This window comes from Alosa sapidissima, chromosome 3 (genome assembly GCF_018492685.1).
Source record: "Alosa sapidissima isolate fAloSap1 chromosome 3, fAloSap1.pri, whole genome shotgun sequence".
In the NCBI taxonomy this organism is placed as follows: Eukaryota; Metazoa; Chordata; class Actinopteri; order Clupeiformes; family Clupeidae; genus Alosa; species Alosa sapidissima.
This window is the reverse complement of record NC_055959.1, coordinates 26,676,424-26,697,068: the sequence shown is the minus strand read 5'-3', so window position 1 is coordinate 26,697,068 and position 20,645 is coordinate 26,676,424. Positions and strand designations below refer to the sequence as shown.

Genomic DNA, 20,645 nt, shown 5'->3' with positions numbered 1-20,645 from the left:
TTGAGCTTGGTCTGGCGAAAGCCAGACTAACCATGGACCTCATAGTTGCAAAATGCAAGGGAACATGAATCAGCCTATTATTTGCACGAACAATAACGGACGGTAGCTCTTCAACTTGAACCGTTAAAATGTGTATTCAGTCTAGCAACGCATTTCATGAAGGCCCTTTTGGACATGTCAGTTATTTGCACCACTGGGTAAAACTGCATTTTGTTTTAGACTACTGGTATTTAATTTGTGCATTGACAATAAAGCTGAATATCATATGAACTAGATGACTAAACTTCATATGTTTATATGTTTATATGTTCATATGCATATGTAGAAGGAAGAAACATTCACAAAAATCCATGACATGACCTCTCTTCTTGATAGCTGTTGAAAACTGCATGGAACTGACAGGGATTGTTTTGTTTAATAATAAATAAATAAATACATTATGCTGCTACCTGCTTTTCCCAATGTAGCCTACAGGTGTAAGTGACCTTTCATCAATCCAGTATGATTTGTACTACCGTTTACATGAAGCATACACAGAAGTTTCAAGAGTAGGGGATGGAGTAAAAGATGGAGACAAATTGATTAGTGTGACTTATTTACGCGAAACGGATGTACAGGACTGAGCGGCGGTCATATTTTGTACCGCTATGCGGTACATCTAGTTTTTTAAATGATAAAACTCAATTATATATATTATATATAAAGCAATTTATTTTGCAGACCCCTTGGTTATGGGTTGCAGATCCCCACAATTTGGCCCTTTCACACTAGGGACTTTTTGCAGTTCACTAGAACACACAGTTCCTGTAAAGCAACCCTTTTTACGCACATTTGGATAGCATGGAACTGGGGATTAAAGGAGAAATCCGGTGAAATCCAGCGCTACACTCTGGGGCATGTCCGTTTGCTTCCATGTAGCCTACATGCCCCCAGAGTGTAGCGCTGTAGCTGCCTGGCTACATTAGCTGCTGGCTGTAGCAACTGAAGCTATAGGTATAATACCGACAGTACTCGGTGACCTTGAGAAATGGAGATCTATGTGAAAACCCCATGACTGATGTGCATGCCAAGGCGATTGCTCATTTTGAGAACCACTGCTGTAGATATTAGGCCTGTAGGAACCTTCGTATTTATAGTATATACTAGGCTACTATAGAAGTAGGGGAAAGCGGGACTGGTTGTCACATGCATAGATATTTGAAAGCTAGATACTGCATTGGGCTCCTGAACGTACGTAAATAGGATCGTCATCTTGGTGGGGGCAATCAATAACTGGAGGTCAATGGAGAAGCATGTGACTCTGACTGGAAATCAAACAGGTGTATCTGATTGCCGGCAAGTGTTGGCTATAGCAGTAAACGTGTTGCCCCCAGCAATATGGCAACAGCGTTTACATATGCCTCCTAATAGAACTCGAGCCAAATGCGGTATCTAGCTTTCTAATATCTATGGTCACATGTGCCAGTTCTCAGCCACTGGTCAAAACCGTTAATACATAAATGTTCATTTAGTGGCAGAGGTCATCTATGTTGGAATTTGAAATGAAAGATTTATAACCTTGATGTGAGACAACTTTAACTGTTTTTCATGTCTAAAAGTCAATTCTGCTAGCCATCGAAAGAGCTAGCAACGTCAGTTGGGGTTGGTTATCACATTTTTTTTTGAGGGGGAACTCTTCAGTATTTCATTATATCACCATATTACCTTGTGTTTTAATCTAAATAGTCTAAAAAACAACTTAAATTGTAAAATACTAATGAAAAGAACATACTTGATGTCTCCTGTTCATGTTCTCAACACATAAGATGTAGGCCTAGGCTATGTGGTTTTGCATTTATTCCTTTGGAATAACATAGGGACAACCAACCCCATTGCGGGGTAGTTTGTCACATTTGTGCAAGGTGCATTTGACAGCCCACATCTTTTTAACAGACTGATTCAAGGAGATCAAGGCCCCTTCATTTGTAGCCTACCTGACACATTAGGCTTCCTGTCTGTCCTGAAAGTGAATTTGTGCAGTGGTTTTGGCAGAAATTAATTTTAAGTAAAAAGTGTGACAACCAACCCCGCTCTCCTCTACATGGACTGTAGACTAGCCTAGGAACACCATAGAGGATAAGGATATTATAGAGGCAGGCCTATTACAGAACATTATTATTATAGCCCACAGCAGGCCTACAGCATAGAACTACAATAGAACGCTTGCCTTACAGTAGCCTACAGTTGAACTCATAAGTTTACATACCCTGTACTGTACATGCTAAAGTTGACTAAAAAGAGGAATAAAAAAATCATCTTTTAGAAATCTTAATGCCTTAATTAAACAAATGAGGAAAAATCCAACCTTAAGGACACCAATTTTCTTTGTGAATGAATAATGTATCGTAAATAAATAAATGTTATTTAAAATAGCCCCACATCACATACCCTTCACCATACCTAGAAATTGGCATGATTTTATTTCAGTTAGCCTAATAGCTGGTTTGATTTGCACTGAGAGATGATCTTATGTAAAGTACCCCATGCCAATCGTGAGATATGGGTATGTGATGATGTGGGGCTATTTTAAATCCAAAGGCCAAGGGAACTTTATCAGAATGCATAGTATCCTGGATCCAAATAATGAAATAACTGGTCTTTAAAAATAAAAATATGCCTGCCTGTATGTACTTATCGCCTCTGTATTTTAAGGAAAAACATTTATTTATTTACGATAGGCTACATTATTCATTCACAAAGAAAATTGGTAAAGGTTGGATTTTTGCTCATTTGTTTAATTAAGGCATTAAGATCAATGTCCAAAAGATTATGTTTTATTCCTCTTTTTAGTCAACTTTATGTATAGGGTATGTAAACTTATGAGAGCAACTAGTTATTTTTCGTAAGGACAAGTCATTACTATTCATACAGAAAATGCATTAGGCTACAGTGATAAGTAGCCTACGGGGTGGCCGAAGTCCATATGCCCAGCTGAGTTCCAAGATGTGAGACGCTTCATGTTATGTAATGTAGGCTATGTTATGCAATGTATAGGAGTTACACAGGCTATAGTACACACATATTTGTTTGTACTCCGTATGAACCATGCTTTATGTGGACTGTGTTTCACAGTTTGTCATCTAGAGCGATGCTCTTTAGTGAAGTGAAGTCTCGGCTGGTCAACTAGCTTCCAACCAACCCAAGTTAGTTGACAATTGAGAGAATGCGCGTGCTAACGTTTGCGTCATAGCCATAACCCGGACGTGAAGAGCACTGGGGAAAAACTCCGATCCGGTCGAAGGAAAGACCAAGGAGAGGTGAGTTTAAAGAATTTAGTTGCTGTTTAATTCTACCTTTATTATGTGTATAGGTTCGTGTTTCTAGTTACTTTGGCGGTAGTGTTGTCTGTGTGAGTGTTTGCGCAGTAGCTATCTTTCACGAACTCTTCAAAACCAAGCAAAGGTGGGCTCTGTTATGGTAGAGTTCAGTTTACGAGATGTCCATCTGGTAGCTTCGATTGAATTGTCTACAAAGATTGTTTAGGTAGTTCGCCGTTTACATGAAAGCTTTTCAATCCCTAGTATACGGCTCATAGAGAGCATTAGCTTTCAATGATTGGATCAATGGCTCGGTAACGTTAGCAAGTTTAGGGTTTAGCAAATATTAGCCATCATCAGCTAACGTCAGTTTCTTGTTTTGCCAGCTGTAAGGCTTCATGTTATAGCTAGCTAACTGCCTAGGTGCCTACTGCCTAGCTAACTGTTACCACAAATACGTGGCTAACTTAATCCTGCGAAGTTGCATGATATTCCTGTGGTTCAAACATGATTGCTATCACAAAGCATTCTTCTACCACGTTAGCCGGTTAGTCAGTCAGCAAACCTACAAGGTTGTAAAGTAGAACTAACTCAGGCCTATAGCCTACACTAAACCTGAGAGTTCCGCACATGCTTGAAAAGCGAGTTAGCCTAGTCGTTGGAATGTTTGTATTGTTTTGTTAGCCAGCTATGCTAGCATGGCTTGATCAGTGCTGTAGTCCTGCACAGCCAGCTAGCTATCTATCTGTGAGACTTCTATTTGGCCTACGACAAGATATGCTGTACACTTTAGGTAAAACATGGATTATTAAACCATAATTTGCAGGTACATGCGAACGATATTGCTGACTTGTATCTGTCTGTCTGTGATGTAATGAATTGATAGCATGTCTGTGTGGAGACACTGATTTGGGTAGAATCAATGTTGGATCAAGTCTTTGTAAAGAGGCCTTTGCGTCAGGAATATGCCCATTGCCAAATAAAGAACCATACTCCATCGCTTTCTCTTCAAGAAGTAAGCCCAAAGCGCATGCGTAGACATTGGCCTCTGTGTATCCTGCTAAATAGTGGCGTTTTATTTTTGCATGCGCAGTGCAGCGCTGCAGGGGTGCTCTTTGCCAGTGCGTGCTCCTTGCCAGTTTGTGCTCCATCGAGATTGCGAAGAATCGGGCCGAAAGGGTACTGCATTGCAGAAGACTGATCGTTTAACTAGGAGAAAGTAGGACAATTATGCGTTGGTTCCGTGAAATATGCATGTAAACGTGAACCAGGGACATATGTCATGAAAAGTGGGTGCTTTGGCTCTCCATCTGCTGTCTTGCCTCAAGAAATTTCCATTTGAAAATAAGCTTTAAATAAGGACTCAAACAAGTGTGGGTGAAATCTTAACCACCCAGAACACCAAATATTAACCCTTTAGGTTAGAATAGGTGCGCTCAAAGTGATCAGATTTAAATAACTTCTGCTATTGATGAACTGTAAACAGTAACTAACTTGATTGCAAGCATGGGTAACTGAAGCTTTTTTAGGCTGTGTTTGCTCACATTCTACAGTTTGCTCACATTCTACAGGTTCCCATGCTCTGTAAGGAGTTCGATTCTAACGTACAGTATGGCTTTAAATAGCCTTGCTTTCAACACTTTCTCTTCAGTCTACAGCCCTCTGAGGCACCTGTTCTACACCTGCTCTCTGCACTTAACAATAAACCCCATCCCTTCTTTCAGAGAGAGAGAGACAGACAGACAGACAGACAGACCTAAATGAAATGTCTGTGTGTGTTGGGCCAGTCCTCCTGACATCTGTTTTTTTCTGAACCAGGCTTTGTCAGCAGACATTACTAACAGGGATAAGTAAGCAAACAGGTGCAATCGTGTGTGGGTATAGTGCTCATCTGTGTAGTGTAATCTGTTAATAGCTGATCTGCTGTTTAACTGGTATTGTGCAGTTTGATAATGGACAAATTGAGGACCCAAACTGTGGCTACTGTGCATATTCAAGGCAAGAGTTCCATTTGCATACTTCTACATAATGTACAGGGATCTCAGACACTGTGCCAGAATTTATTTGTGCACCGGGCTGTTAAAGATTTGAAAATATGGTAGACAGTGATATAGGCCTAACAGCTTCAACATTTCTTGATAACTTCAGGCCCATACATTTATTTACTTTTACCTGAATGTATGAACTCATTTTAAACCTGGTTTTGATGTAACCAACCTAACGTTTTGAAAAAACAACAACCCCCCCCCCCCCCCCAAACAAATTCAGTTTACATTTCAGCTGACACCCTTTTGAATTTATGCAACACCCATCTAGATGGTATCTGTCAGGCTAATGCAAACCCTGATCCTGTCTGTCATTCCCGTATTGGAAAGTGATATGTAGGCAGCCATTTGGTGAGGTCATACCCTGCCTGGAGAAACTTGCTCTGAACTTTTTTTATTATAACAGCACAAGCATGTGTACTTGTTCACCCACAAGTTTGGTAATAGTGCAAATAACATTGGCTACACAGCTTACTTTAGCCTGAAGATTCAGTTTTATATTAAGTCTAATGTTCGAATAACTACTGTGATGTGTACGTTTTAGCTTGTTAAAAGTGAATGTATTTTTAGGCTAGCTTTACACGACAACGATCTGAACACAATCTGCAAAAGTGGCGTTGCGTTCCCACTTTTTATTTTGCGTTTAGACGAGCGTCTTTGGGTGGAAATTTGCATGCACACAGTGACGCAAAAGTGTGTGGAATTTGATGTAGTACGCATGCCAGCTGGCTAGGTGATACTGTGAAGCACTGCCATACAACACCAAGAGTGCGCGCATGCGTTGAAACTTCCTTCTACTTCTCTTCGTAGTAGCGTGAAATAGCCCACAGTCGAAAACCAAAACATGGCGAAGAATAGCTATCAAAGCAGCTAAGGCAACTTGAATGTCCGACTGATGGAAATAATCCGACATGTTTGTTGTTGTTTGGCTGTACTGCACATGGATATGACGTCAACGTGTATGCGAGGATAGCCAGCGTGAGCAGCTCAGAGCACACTTTTGCGTTTTTCAACCCTTTAGACGGGAACGCAACGGTAGCGCGTCTTTAAGATTTCCACTCTGGAGGGTGGGTTCATTTGTTTTGCGTTTTTAAGCCCCAAAAACGCTGTCGCCGTCTAAACGAAAGGCACATCTGATAAAATATTTTGTCGGTTTCACCCGGGAGCGTTGTCGTGTAAAGCCGGCCTTAATACCCTTCTTAAATGATTGATAATGTTTCAGTATCAGTGCTTATACCATTAGACTATATTTTTTAGATTGTCAGAAAAGGAGTTGGTTGGTAGGTATGCTCTGTAGAGGTAGTACAAAGCAAGGTCATAACGGCACCAAATCATCAGCACTGCAACACACAAATTGATTAAATGTATACCCATGCTACACTGGAAGTTGGTTCGGAGAAAATTGCTTGCGAAATGTGTAAGTTAATACAAGCTGTGATTTTAGCTCATAATTTGCTGTCACTGCCTAATGAAAGAAAGAAAGAAAGGCTGTAGATTGGGCTGTGGTGAAGTGTTTCCACCTGAATGTGTGTTATTGAGAGACTTTTTCAACTTCTAGAGAGATAAAGCATAGAGTAAAGAGTAAAGTTTTGCCTCCAGTTATCTGGGTTTGAGTCAGCTTTTCTGACAGGAGCTCACTGCCAGCTGAGCAGATTTGTACTTCTCTCTCTCTCACTCTAAAAGTGTGTGTGTGTGTGTGTGTGTGTGTGTATGCATGTGATGACTCAGTAATGTTCTGTTGAACCGATGAGGAGCTCACAAAATCCTCCATCACTTTGCTGTCTTGCTGAAAGTGTTCAAATCTAAACACACACACACACACACACACACACACTCGCCTCCCACTCCTTCAAAATAAAGCAATCCATCAATTAGTGTGTAGCTCCATTTAAAACACACCCCGAGCCCTCATGAAATTACCCGTGATGATGATCTGCTGCGCTAATTTACCAGCCTGGACTTGGAGCAAATGAACTAAAATATTTAGATACTGTTACAGTTTTTGAGAGATCGGCCATCATGGTCTTTTCCCCCTTATTGGTGGATTTAATTGGACATTTTTGGCTAACAAGTGAGTAACATTTTGAAACGTTCCATAACTGTTTGGCTAAGATGCACTGTGGCCTGCATTGTGCTGATTGCGTTCCCCTCCCCTGTTACCCACACAGGCACGCAGTGCAAATGTTTAATAGATAACAATTTATATTCATCTTGGAAAGGTCAAGCCACAGTTTTCTTGCTGCAAAAACAACAATTTGTAAATTGAATAGCTCAAAACACAGGAAGGAAGTTTGGCAGGTAAACAGCCCCCGGCAAAAGCTTTGCCACTGCCCTGTGTGGAAGACTCAAAGAAGGCATCGGTGACGTGTCGGTAATAAACGACTCCCTGCTCCGCTCCACTGCCACGTCTGGGTCTGAGCTGCCCGAGCCAGGCCTTGAGCTCTTTAGAAGGGGGAACAAAAGCCCCAGTCCCCTGCTTCTCAAGGGGGAGTGGTGGCAGGAGTCTGGCCTGGCAGGTGGATCTATGTGCGGTTTTGTAGGGGAACAGCAGTGATAAGGACAGGCTTGGATGCAGCCATGAAGGCGATTGTGAATGGAAGTGAATAGCTGGATGAGTCCAATGGCACACGCCAAAAAAACAGCAGCTTTATGACCATGATCGAGTGGATATCTGTCCATGTTTGGCTTGTGGTTTTGAAAATGATGGAGTGTGGAGAGTGTCTGACAACACTTTCTTTGGCACTCCTTTGGCACATCCAAGGTTTACCTGCAAAGGCCTATTCTGATGTTGTCAGTCAAACTTTTGGATATGGTCTTCTTTTCTTCTGACTTTTTTTCTTCCATTCTGCTACAATGCAGATGCTCCATCTACAGGTGATCCTTCTCTGTCACTGCAAAGATCTGGGATGACTTAGATAAAGGAGCTGCTAAGATCGGTTGGCCGTGCCATGCTGCACTGCTCCCCCCCCCCCCCCACACACACACCTTCACATCCCCTGCTCCAGCTCACCTGGCGCTGTGAGGAGCTGCTGAGGCGGATGTGTGGGTGTGTTCTGCTCCGGTGATGCTTTATGTGGCCGGCACCTGGCCTGTGAGCCTGTGGAGAGCGCAGACAGTGGTGCAGTTCACATGGAGGTGCACATGATCACCTTGCACACTGCTTCCTCTTTGCCGCTCTGGAACGGATGTGAGCGTGGGCTAATGGGGTGTGTGTGTGTGTGTGTGTGTGTGCGCACTCATTTCTTGTCTGCTGATTGCGGTTTTGCTGTAGAGAGATGGCAAGAAGGGTTGAATTAGTTTGCATGAGAGGAGGGGAAATTGAAATATGGATTGGGATTTGGAACATGTCTGCCTCCACACCGTAGTCTGCTGTTAAGGCCTGGCAGCTGATATTGTTTTTCGGTCCAGTGTGTGTGTGTTATGGTCTTTCCATTCCTGTGGAGTCATTTTCAGTTCTCTCAATCCCTCCCTTTTCCCCCGTGCTCAGTAACAGGGAAGAGGGCCCGCCATCAGAATGCACCTCACACTCCCTCACAGAGAAACCAGTCCACAAGTCCATGGCCTTCTTAAACCTGCTGTTTACACGCTAGATCTGTGTTTGCCTTTCACGTCAAGGAAAACGCATGCAGTGTGAGACGAGATTTGCATGCATAAGAGAAGAACTTTTACACTACACTCTAAAAGCTTAAGTTCATGGAACAATAACGTACAAAATTGCTTAGCAGTACAGAAGCAGGAGTTTTACCCCTTGGCTGGTGAAAAAAAGAATAATACTTTTATTTTTCATGTGATTAATTGCAAGTGAATTTGCAGTAATATACTTTATCCACAAAGGCAGACTAAATTCTCACATTGTAAACAAAACCAAAATGACTCTGGTTTATACACCTTACAATGTGCCATTAACATCCTTTGTTAGAGTCTGTATGCACCTTACATAATAATTACATGTACCGTAGATAATGTGATTATTTCCTATTTTAACAGCTGAATGGAGTATAAGATTTAATAGATTATTTCTGTATGAATAAACATCAGCTTGGGCCACATATTGATTTTCATAGTCAGTCTGTGAATATGCTAACTGATACCCCATGGAGCCCTTAAACGAACACAATAGCTTACCTAACGTCTATTCAGCAATCCACTTAAAATGCCCTAAGGACCAATAAGGCAAGAAAAAACAGGTAATTTCTGGACTTTTTCATCCCATTAAAAACAAACAATCAAACAAATAAAACAGCTGATTGCACGTTGGAGCCAGATTTCCCTTTCAGTTGCAAACATTCGGGATTTCCTGCAGCCTTAACATCACACCAAAGACAACACACACACACACTTCCACCCACTACTGATTAGAATAGTTAATATCATAACAAGACAACTCCCAGCCAGACTCTCTCATCACACACACACACATACACACTACACATGGGCTGTTATAGGCAAATAGTCTAGCAAGACCTTATCTTGACCATTGATTGCCTTACACTTTGTCCCATTCCAGCTGGATTCAGGTGGGCTACTGCTAGGTGAGGTATGGACTTGCTCCTGTGTGTGTGTGTGTGTGTGTGTGTGTGTGTGTGTGTGTGTGTGCCTGCACACCAAACTACCCCAACACAGCCCCCACACCAAACTACCCCAACACAGCCCGCACAGCAAACTACCCCAACACAGCCCCCACACCAAACTACTCCAACACAGCCCCCACACCAAACTACCCCAACACAGCCCCCACAGCAGTCTATCTTTTACTCTCCTGTCCTTCCTTATATCTATCTCTCTCCAGTCATAGACTGGAGTTGTTGCCAACGATGCTGCAGATATTTCAACCCAGTCTGAGGAGGCCAGTTAGAAAATTATGTGTTTGTTTGTCTGCACATGCACATGTTGGTGAATGGTTGGTGCTCTATGTGGTGTGGCAGGAATCTCACTCATTATCTGAACTGGCATCCTGAGTGTCTAAGCTATCCTGGCATCAATGGGAGAAGCCCATGGAGATTGGGGCCCGGGCAGGTAGAGACACGTTGTGGAGACTCCAGCCCTCCGCCACAGGCCTGCAGGAGATATGATTGTGTTTATAGGCATGGACTGAATGGAGAGAGCATTTTACAGAGGACAGATAAAATGCAGGCTGAGGGTTTAAAGTGTGTGTGTGTGTGTGTGTGTGTGTGTGCGTGTGTGTGTGCAAGCTTGTAGTTGAGAGGAAGGGAATGGGAGGTGGAAGGATGGGGAGGAGAAAGAGGATTGTGATGGTGAAATCGATAGTTCATAGCGTTGTGAAATTGCCTACTCTCTTTCTTGCTTTTGCCACCTCTTCCTCTCTTTCTCCCGCATTCTCTCCCTTTCACCCTCTCCCCGCCTTCCACCGCTCTGTGTCTGACTCTCCTTCCCCTCTCTCTCCCTCCCCCCCTCTCTCTCTCTCTCCTCCCCCCCTCTCTCTCCCCCCCCCCCCCCCTCTCTCTTTCTTTCTTTCTCTTTCTGTCTCCCTCTCTCTGTGGCCAGTGTGCTGGTGTTTGGGGACCCTGGGTTTGAGGCGTTGGGGCCTGATCCTCCAGACTGTGGTGTTGCTATTGATTGCAACGCGGCTCCCAATTACGGCTCCCCTCCTTCGCCTCGGTGTTCTCACCGCTTAACTCTCTCTCCTTTCCTCTCTGTTCTTCTCCTCTCTCTTTCTCCACTCTATCTCCCTCCCTCTTTCTCGCTCCCTCGTTCTCTCCTGCCCTTTCCTCCTGCTGTTATCTTCTCTCCAGTAGTGGGGACTTCTTCATCCAGCGCTTGGCCCAGTGCCATCCTGTATCGTACACTTTGCTCGCTCTCCTGTTAAGCGTGTGAGTGTTATGCCCTGAAGGGCAGTGGGGTGCGGGGAGGTTTTTAGGGAGGGCAAACTTTCAGCCAGTCTGACAAGAACAGTGGCAAAACAGAGAGGTCAGCTGGGATCAGTTGTGATTTAAAAAACAAAAGCAACAAAAAAAGACAATACATTGCCTCTGTAGGACTGTGTTTAGATGTGTGTGTGTGTGGTTGTGTGTGCGCTGTCCTGTGGGTTTGGCTGTTTGCAAGCTGTGTGTGTGTGTGTAAATCACAGGAGCCCGTGGCATTGGAATATGTTTTTACTACTGGATTACCACACTTAAAATGTCACACTGGAGCATCTCAAAAAATGTCAAAGGTCACATCTCGCCTACATTAGCTGCTTTCAGACCTACACGTAAGTCCGCACGTTCTGTGGATTTGAAGCGGTTGGGCCGTATATCTGAACAACATAACCGGCCATTTGACACATTTAATTATCGAATGTTCTATCGAACATATTTATTTATTGATATTGATTACATGTCTATTTAAGCAATAAGCCACTCAAGTCCATAGGTTACACCATACCTGTCAACATTTAGCTTTCCAAAAACGGGGGATTTTTTTGGGGGGGGGGGGGCTGGGGGGTCAGTGTTTATACCGGATCTGTGTTTGCATATTTAATACGTTTCATACACGTGTTTCAACACTGCATTTCGGTCGTTGCTTTTACCTTACCATTACCTTACGCATGCCAGTTATGTAGCCTATCCGCCAGCTGCCTGCCTGCAGTCTACTTCCAAAACTCCAAAGCTGCTTGCTGTCAGATTTGGTTCCGAGGGCACAAGTTCAGTGTATCAACAACACTCAATAACAGTTTATGTGATGTGTTAATCAATTAAATTCCCAACAATTTCACAACAGCTAGTTCTGGAGTAGGCCATTCAACTAGCCCGCTTGCTTACGACGAGACTCAGGCTGGGCAGTCGGCACCCGCTTCCTTATTTGGGTTTTGGGTTGCCAGGTTTTAGCCTATGACAAAACGGTTGAAATTGAAACTAAGTGATCGTGTATGTGTAGGCTGTATTTCATGCACAATCTGGCAACCTGAATGGATCAATGATTTTAAAATGAAGTTTGATGGCCATGCAAATTACGGGAGTTTTCTGGGAGAAATAACAAAACGGGAGGGTGCTGGGAGATGACCTTGAAATACGGGAGAAACCCGGGAAAAACGGGAGTGTTGACAGGTATGGGTCACACTGATTCTACAACAGCTAAGGGGCGTTGTTAGGCACGAAGCGCTAGCGGACCCCCCATAGCTGTTGTAGAATCAGTGTAACCTATGGACTTGAGTGGCTTATTGCTTTTTTAAAACTGTTACTATAAATACCTGGCAAAGTTTCATAAAGTAAAGGCACAGCAACGAGATATATAACGAGTTATTCCTAGATAATCATTCTTCCGGCAAGAAATATATTTCCTCTGAATGGTTGCCAAGCAATGTCGAGACGTAGCTACTTTAACTTTTGTATCAAGTTATGATAGCGCAGTAATATAGAACGAAATGCGGTCAAGGAGTATGTTTATGCTGCATTTTACAACGGTATCGAACGTTTCAGCCAATCACAGTCAAGGACCGGAACTATCAGTTTTAGAATGCGATATATATATATATATATATATATATATATATATATATATATATATATATATTAGTTTTATCGCCCAGCCCTAGTTAACGGTAATAAGGGTTATCATGTTAGTTACCAATAAGCCGAACTGAAATTATTAAAAACATTTTATCGGGATCTGGTACTTGCAACTCAGTTTCGGTTCCCAACTTTACTGACTGTCTTGACCATAGCCTGTCAATGAATAGTCATGGGGAAAAGGTATAGTTTGCCATGTAATTGCAGCGTGAATAATTTGTGGTGTAAACTGTAAGATAATGAAATTCTTAGCTTTGCTGCGTAGACTTACTGGCTACTCGACGTGTTGACCTTTCCATCGTTCTGTTCTGAAGATGATATTTGCTGTTCTAATTGGCCACTCAAACCTGTGTTTATGTTACCCCTGTGAAAATAACAGGAAAACTCTGTGGTGTGCCATTATAATTAAAGTCATGATTAACATTAGTCTTCATGTCCACAAACACAATTATCATGGAACGTCCCGCAGTGAGCAAATGCCTCCCCCTTGATTTGACCAGCTTTGTAATAAGCAAGAGAAAAGTAACTGCTGACATAATATGGGTCCACATGTACTCCAGTGTACAAACACACTACGTACACACTCTGGACTGGGAATGCCTAAGTTCCAGTATCTAATTTAGGCGTAGTCATCACACCCTAAGTGACCTATTAACTGTGACAAACAATGGAAATGGAAGCTTTAGTCTTTCCACTCAGCAGGTTCCAACATGGTAACATCCAGAATGCACGGTTCTGTGGGCTGGCTTTGCCTGGTTGTCTGTCAGTCTGTCTGTCTGTCATTCCTGCCAAGCTCTGTGTCCCCCTCTGTCCTGTCTCTGCCGCACGTCTCTCTGGCCCCTGTCCATCCTCTCTCCTGGCCACGCGTGAGAGGGAGCTACCAGAGGCCTTCGGCACAGCTGGCAGGAGCCTGCCTGTCAGTCACAGCACGCCGACGGAACAGCCAGCACTCACTCACTCACACACACACACACACACACACACACACACACACACACACACACACACACACACACACACACACACACACACAGAGCACATGTGATACACAGAAGACAGTCAAGCAAGTGTTGGGAGAGGCAGCTGCTGGTTTCCCTTTGCCCTTAGCTCCAGTGCGAGTGTATGCCACTTAGCTTCATTCACTCCAAAGAAAGAAAGAAGGAAACCGCAGCCATAGAGTTATGTGTGTGTGAGTGTGAGAGAGAGAGAGAGAGAGCGCGAGGGGGAGTTGGTGAGGACTGCTGGCATGCTTGCAAGCTCATTTTGTCGCTGCGAAGCTGGCTTTTTAATTTTTAAAGCCCTTTTTGTTGCTTAATTAAAAGGAGGCAGACTTCATTTGACCTTCTCCCTGCCTCTCTCACACTGTCACTTTCATTTCTCAGGCCTTGAGCACCCACTTCCTCATGCTATCCCTCCCTCTCACTGCACCAGTAGCTGTGGGGCTGCATGGAGGCATTTTGTCTTGCAGGTTTGAGGCTACAGTCTAGCAGTAATGTATGGGTGAGCGAGGGAAGGAGAGGGAGGGAGTGAGTGAAGGAGTGAGTGAAGGAGTGAGTGAAGGAGTGAGTGAAGGAGTGAGTGAAGGAGTGAGCGAGTGATCACTTCATGATGGAACTTTCTTGAGTCTGATTCCTCTCTCCTTTTTTGCCGTGTTAAATTTGTTCCTCTTTTTAGCCGTCACTCTTGCCACACCATCATCCTCCCCTCCAGCCTCTTTCCTTAAGGAGCACCTTTCCACTGCCAACCCCCCCGCCTCATTCCCTTTCTGGTGTCTCAGCTCTGTCTCAGGTGTCTGTGTGTGTGTGTGTGTGTGTGTGTGTGGCGGCCTCCTGCTGCTGCAGTTCTAACGGCTCGTTAAACCATCTGTAAAACCTTTGATCTCCGGACGTCTGCACACAGTGGCAGATAAGTGGGCATGTGGGTTGTCTGTGTGTGTGTGTGTGTGTGTGTGTGTGTGTGTGTGTGTGTGTGTTCCAAGGCACATGTCTCTGTGTTTGTCAGAGAGAGGGACAGCGAGAGAGCAAGTGATGGAGCAAGCGAGAGCCGCGTGTTAAACTAAAGTTGATAGGAATGCCGAACTCTGCTCCAAACACAAATGGCTTTCCATTGCCTGAGGCTTTCATTTGGGTTTGCATGCAGACACACACACACACACACACACACACACACACACACACACACACACACACACACACACACACACACACACACACACACATACTCTCTCTCTCTCTCTCTAATAGCAAGAGCAGAGCGCTTCAGGCCTGATCCGTTCCACTTGCTGATAAGGACGTGACTCCTTTACATGCAGACGGCTGTGCGGCTACTTTCTCTGTGCTCCCCTCAATGCCTAACAGAGGAGAACCGCTTACCCACCCAGCGCCACAGGTAACCGTTACACCCTAGATTCTCCAGCTTGCTCGCTCTCTCTCTCTCGCTCTCTCTATCTCTCTCTCTCGCTCTCTCTCTCTCGCTCTCTCGCTCTCACTCACTCACTCTCTCACTCTCTCACTCTCTCACTCTCTCACTCTCTCACTCTCTCTCTCTCTCTCTCTCTCTCTCTCTCTCTCTCGCTCTCTCGCTCTCTCGCTCTCTCTCTCTCTCGCTCGATCGCTCGCTTTAGGGCTTGCCAAATCTTGGGGCTGTCAACTTTTCCTGTCGGGCTACAAAACTTCTACTGCCCGATAGGCTATTGAAAAATTATGAAGTTCCGTCATTTATTTGCCTTTTCCACTCTTTTAACTTTGACCACCAAAACAAAGAAGGTATTGATTATTTTATCCTAGAAACTGTATTAGTAATTTACATGGGTTGTGTTTGATTATGATACCAGCATCCTCTACCACACCAATATTCCACACAAAATGGCGCACCAGAAATGCTGAAAGCAATTAGTCTAGTGCACATAACATCCAAGATGTATAGGAGGCTAACTTTTAACATAGCACCTACATCACAACATGAATTCGAGTTTAAAATGGAATCACATCCACAAGTAAGGGATAATGTATAGAACGCCTGTCATTATTGGGAAAATAAGTCCCGACAGGGCGAACCAGATTTTCCCAATAAGTACAGCCGTTCTATACATTATCCCGTATATTATATCAAAATATGACCATGTAGATTAGCCTTTAAACTAATATTTCAAAGTGACAATACACCACAATACACCTACATCCTACCACGAGGAATGGAGATTGTGATGTGAGGCAGCTGTGGTGATGAGGGTTCATTCGCAGCCACTGTGGATGTTCTGTAGAGGAAGTGTTGCAGGCTGAAGTGCTGGGTAGGAATTGAGGCAGAGGGGGAGCACCTATCTCACCCTCCAGGCTGAGAGGCAGTCTGGCTGGTTGTCTGGCTGGCTGGGGCCCATGACCGCAGGCCACCGCCGAGATGCCAGAGAGACGGAGCTGTACGCAGCCGAGCTCAGCCACAGCCCGAGGGGAAGGAGGGAGGGAGGTGTCGGACCTGCTGTTATCTACCTGCTGGGAGGCCGGTGCAGTTGAGCAGGCCGGGGTGTTTGGGCCGTTCAGCTCCACGCGGAACAGTGGGCGCAGGAGAGGCCTCAGAGCAGCTTTTTAAAGGTGTTTAAAGGGCAGGCATGAGCTACAGTCTCTCAGCGTGTGAGGAGGGGAAAAAAAATAAAACATACCCTAGTCTTTTCCCCCGTGTGTGTGTGTGTGTGTGTGTGCGCGTGTGTTATTCTGTGTCACATACACTCTCCTTTCCGTTCTGACATTTGCTGGTGGTGACATTTGCAGGTGCACCGTCTCGTATCCCGGCCTTGCTGCAGCTCTTCCTCAGCATTGCAGTCAATTAGAAGCCACTCAGTGTCTGTAAATGCACACACTCACTCTACTCACCCCCCCCCCCCCCCTCTCTCTTTCAGCTTCAGACTGGACAGTGTGAGGTGTTATTCCCAGGAGGCAGTATCTGTTGTGTTAATGTGTTAATCGATACCGCTTCAAGTGCTGTGGTCGTGTTTGTTTATGGACGTGATCAGGACGCGTTGTGTTCAACGCATAGTCACACTCGCTCTCGCTCTCTCTCTCTCTCTCACACACACACACACACACAAATAAACAAGGAGAGACCCAATCAACTTGTTTTCCATAAAATTGCATGATTTTCATTGCTCAGTCATATATATGTGTACACACAGACACACACAGACAGACACCCTGAGGGGTGAACAGGTAGGATCAGTTTGCTGTCAGAGGTGGATTTGCAGGTTGCGGTATGAATATTTGAATTCACATTCAAATTGGCTGTAGGATTAGTCTAGCGGTTGGAGGGGAGATTGGGGTTTGGTGATCTCTAGGTTTGTCTTTCTTTCACACACACACACACACACACACACACACACACAGAGATAGAGACCCACTATTTTTTCATCCTCCATATCAGGGCTCATCCCTCTTATCTTTTATGCCTCTCTGGGTTTTTCACCTGCCATGGTCCACCTGTCCGCGTTCTCTGTGTCTTTTATCCACGTTGTGTGTGTGTGTGTGTGTGTGTGTGTGTGTGTGTGTGTCCCTCTGTATAAGAGATGGATGGCCCCCTGTCTGAGCCAGAGTTGCTCTTCTCTTTTGGATGAGGAGAAAATAAAGGGGGCTGCAGTGCCGAGAGGAGGGCAGGGCAGGGTAGGCAACATTAGGGCTGGGTAGGCAACATTAGGGCTGGGTAGGGCTGGGTAGGCAACATTAGGGCTGGGTAGGCAACATTAGGGCTGGGTAGGGCAACATTAGGGCTGGGTAGGCAACATTAGGGCTGGGTAGGCAACATTAGGGCTGGGTAGGCAACATTAGGGCTGGGTAGGCAACATTAGGGCTGCCTGGCCACTTATAAGGCTGTGTGTGTGTTTTGGGGGATACCATTGACTCTGTTTGGATCTTGGAAAGCTCCTCTTTTGGCTTTTTGTCTCCACTTTATTGCCCTTTTTGTAAGTGTGTGTGTGTTCGTTCGTTCATTTGTTCGTTCTGTAACTTATTCGGTAGGCTATGGGTGTACTTCTGCAATTTTGAAAATACTTGCAGCTAATGATTATTTTCAGGGTCATTCCGTGTCAAATCAGATAAGGTTATTGCTGCGCCGTCGCAGATGTTGTTCAGACCTTGTCTGTATCAATAATGGGTCCCAAAACCAAGATCTGTAAAATACTTGTGTTAAAATCCTATGTCTTGATATTATTTTCAGCCCTTGAAATTACCTTTTCAGTTACAATTTTACAGCCTGAAAATCACATTATTTGGGAAGCAATGTTTGGGCATTAATATAAATTAAAGTATTATTCATACGCAGCCCAAACATGTTCTCAGTTTGACTGAACCATTACAAGTTTGTACGACATGCTCATTGGTTTTCTACAAGGCCCTAGATTTGGAAACAGAGACGTGAAGGGTAGTATAAACTTGGTTTTGTATGCATTTGGTATTAAGCATTATTATTTTTTCTTTACATACTAGGCTATATTTTATTAATGATGTACCAATATTTGAGCTCTCCACATATAATGGGCTTGCAAATTTGAAGGATTGAACAAGGGAAGGTTGGGTTTTTTTTTTTTTTTCTGTCATTTTTGTAGGATTAAAATGGTATGTAGGGTAGGTAGCAGGCACTTGAAAATCTATGTGCAAGTAGCTTAGTGTATGAGTAGTTAATGTACAAAGTCCCAATGTTGTACTATAAATAGAGTCAGAAGGAGTAATAGGAATAATCATTTTCAAGATGTTAATGCCCAAACATGGCCTCCAAGATAAGGCATTTCTGAGATAAAAATGATACAAAATCGAGGGTGAAAAAAATGTATGAAAACATTGGAATTTAACAAACATATTTTACAGGCCTTAGTTTTGGGACCTAAATATTAGATAGACAAACTTTGAGCAAAATCTGAGACGGTGCAGCAACCATTTTCCTCGATTTTGTCTGATTTGACACAAAATGACCCTTCATAGTTCTCAATGTTTTTGATGTTTGATCAATAAAAGTAAAAATAAAATTGTAAAAACTAACAATATTTAGCTTACCGTCATAGAGGAGAAACTAAACTGAAAATATTCTAATTTAATCAGAGAATTTTGCGGTGTTTTTGTTAACAAGAAATTGACACAAGCCGATTAAACCGATTACCAAAATAGTTGCCAATTTATTTAGTACTTGACATCTAATTGATTAATCAATTCATTGTTGAAGCCCTGATCTATGCTGTTTGTGTGTGTGTTTGCACACATGATGACGTACAGGGTCAGATGGGAGTTGATTGTGGGAGTTGTATTCTCGCTCTACAGGAGGCCTCTCTCTCTCTCTCTCTCTCTCTCTCTCTCTCTCTCCTTTTTCTCTCTCTCTCTACACACACACACACACACAGGCCCCCCATAGTGTGAGGTGCCTCCCCTCGACTCTCCCCTCATTTCTTGCGTTCAAAGTAACAAACCTTCTTGATTTCCCCCCCCCCCCCCTCTCTCCAGTGATCCTCCCCCCCCCCCCCCCCCCCCCCTCTGTCTGTTTCCCTCTCTTGCTCTGTTCTGAGGACTGATGTTCTTTTTCATGTCTCTTCCCTGATCTGTCTCTCCTCTCTTTCACTTAATCTGTCCTTCCGCTCACCTCCCTTCCCCTCCTCACTCCCCCAATACTTCTCCTTCTCTTTATTTATTTTTTTCCCCTTCCTCTTTCTTCCTCGTTCCTCTCTACCTGTGCTGGGCTCATCTCTCCCTCCGGCACTCTCTCCTCTCTTCTGTCTCCCTCTCTTTCATCAGTGTGGTGTAGTGGATCATCCCATCTTTCATGCCTCCTCCCCACGCTCATCGCTCATCGCTCACGTTCTGCGCTTTCCCATTTCCTTGCCTTTCTCTTTTCATTCCTTTCCCTCTGCTTTCCAGGCGCGCTCTGTCACACTCGTCTGCCCTGCTCCCTCTCTGCCTCCTCCCTTCTCCTCCTCCTCCTCCCTCCTCCTCTTGCGCTCGCTCACTCCCCACTCCCCTGCCTGTCAGCAGTTCTTAACTTGTGTTCATTCGGAAGTGAACACATATACATACACACACACACACACACACCAGAAACATGATTACCTAAACACATAACAGGTGAGATGTTGACCATCCAACCAAAGTCATAGATACAGACACACACTCTGTGTGTGTGTGTGTGTGTGTGTGTGTGGAGGACTCTACTATTTCTCCATCTTTTGACCAGAGAGAGAGAGAGGTGGGGTTAGGGTGGTGTAGACTGCTGTGGCAGGGCACTGGATGTGTTTGTATGTTTTTGATGCCCTCTGTGAGCAAAAGAAAAAGGCGAGTAGGATGCCAGCGAGGGAGATGCTGCCGCTCCTGTAGAGACTCCAGAGCTTTTGATGTGTGTTTATTTGGGCAGGAGAAGAAAGAAAGCAAGTGTTGGTTTGGACTCCCTGCACTGTTTTGGACCTTTCCTCCTGGCTTCAAGTCTGTGTGTGTGTGTGTGTATGTGTTGGATAATGTTTGTGCAGTGTCTTTCTGTAGATCTCTTTGCCAATGCCAAAAAGTATATTTTTATACTCTATTATACTATTTTGCTAATGAATGGGACTGGAAAAGGCTGTGTGTGAGTAAGAGAGCAGGTGTGTGTTTGGAGTTTAAAAGGTGTATGTGTGCGTGTGTGTGTGTGTGTGTGTTTTAGTGAACACCGAGAGAGTAGTGTTAAAATGAGGATTCGCAACATGTAATGTTTGTGTGATAAAGGTGATAAAGGGTTCTGGTGTTTGGGGTTCCAAGCTTCCTCTAATTGCTGTGTTTAGATAAATGCGTCAGCAGTGCGAG

At 44.1% G+C, this 20,645-nt stretch overlaps 1 long non-coding RNA gene across 1 annotated transcript in view; it reads left to right on the top strand.

The window, feature by feature from the left end:
- Positions 1-3,027: 3,027 nt before the first annotated feature.
- Positions 3,028-20,645, top strand: part of LOC121704579 — a 37,842-nt gene continuing 20,224 nt past the window's right edge. Inside the window, exon 1 of the long non-coding RNA XR_006030593.1 lies at positions 3,028-3,296. This is a non-coding gene — a long non-coding RNA (uncharacterized LOC121704579). The remainder of the gene's footprint in view (positions 3,297-20,645) is intronic.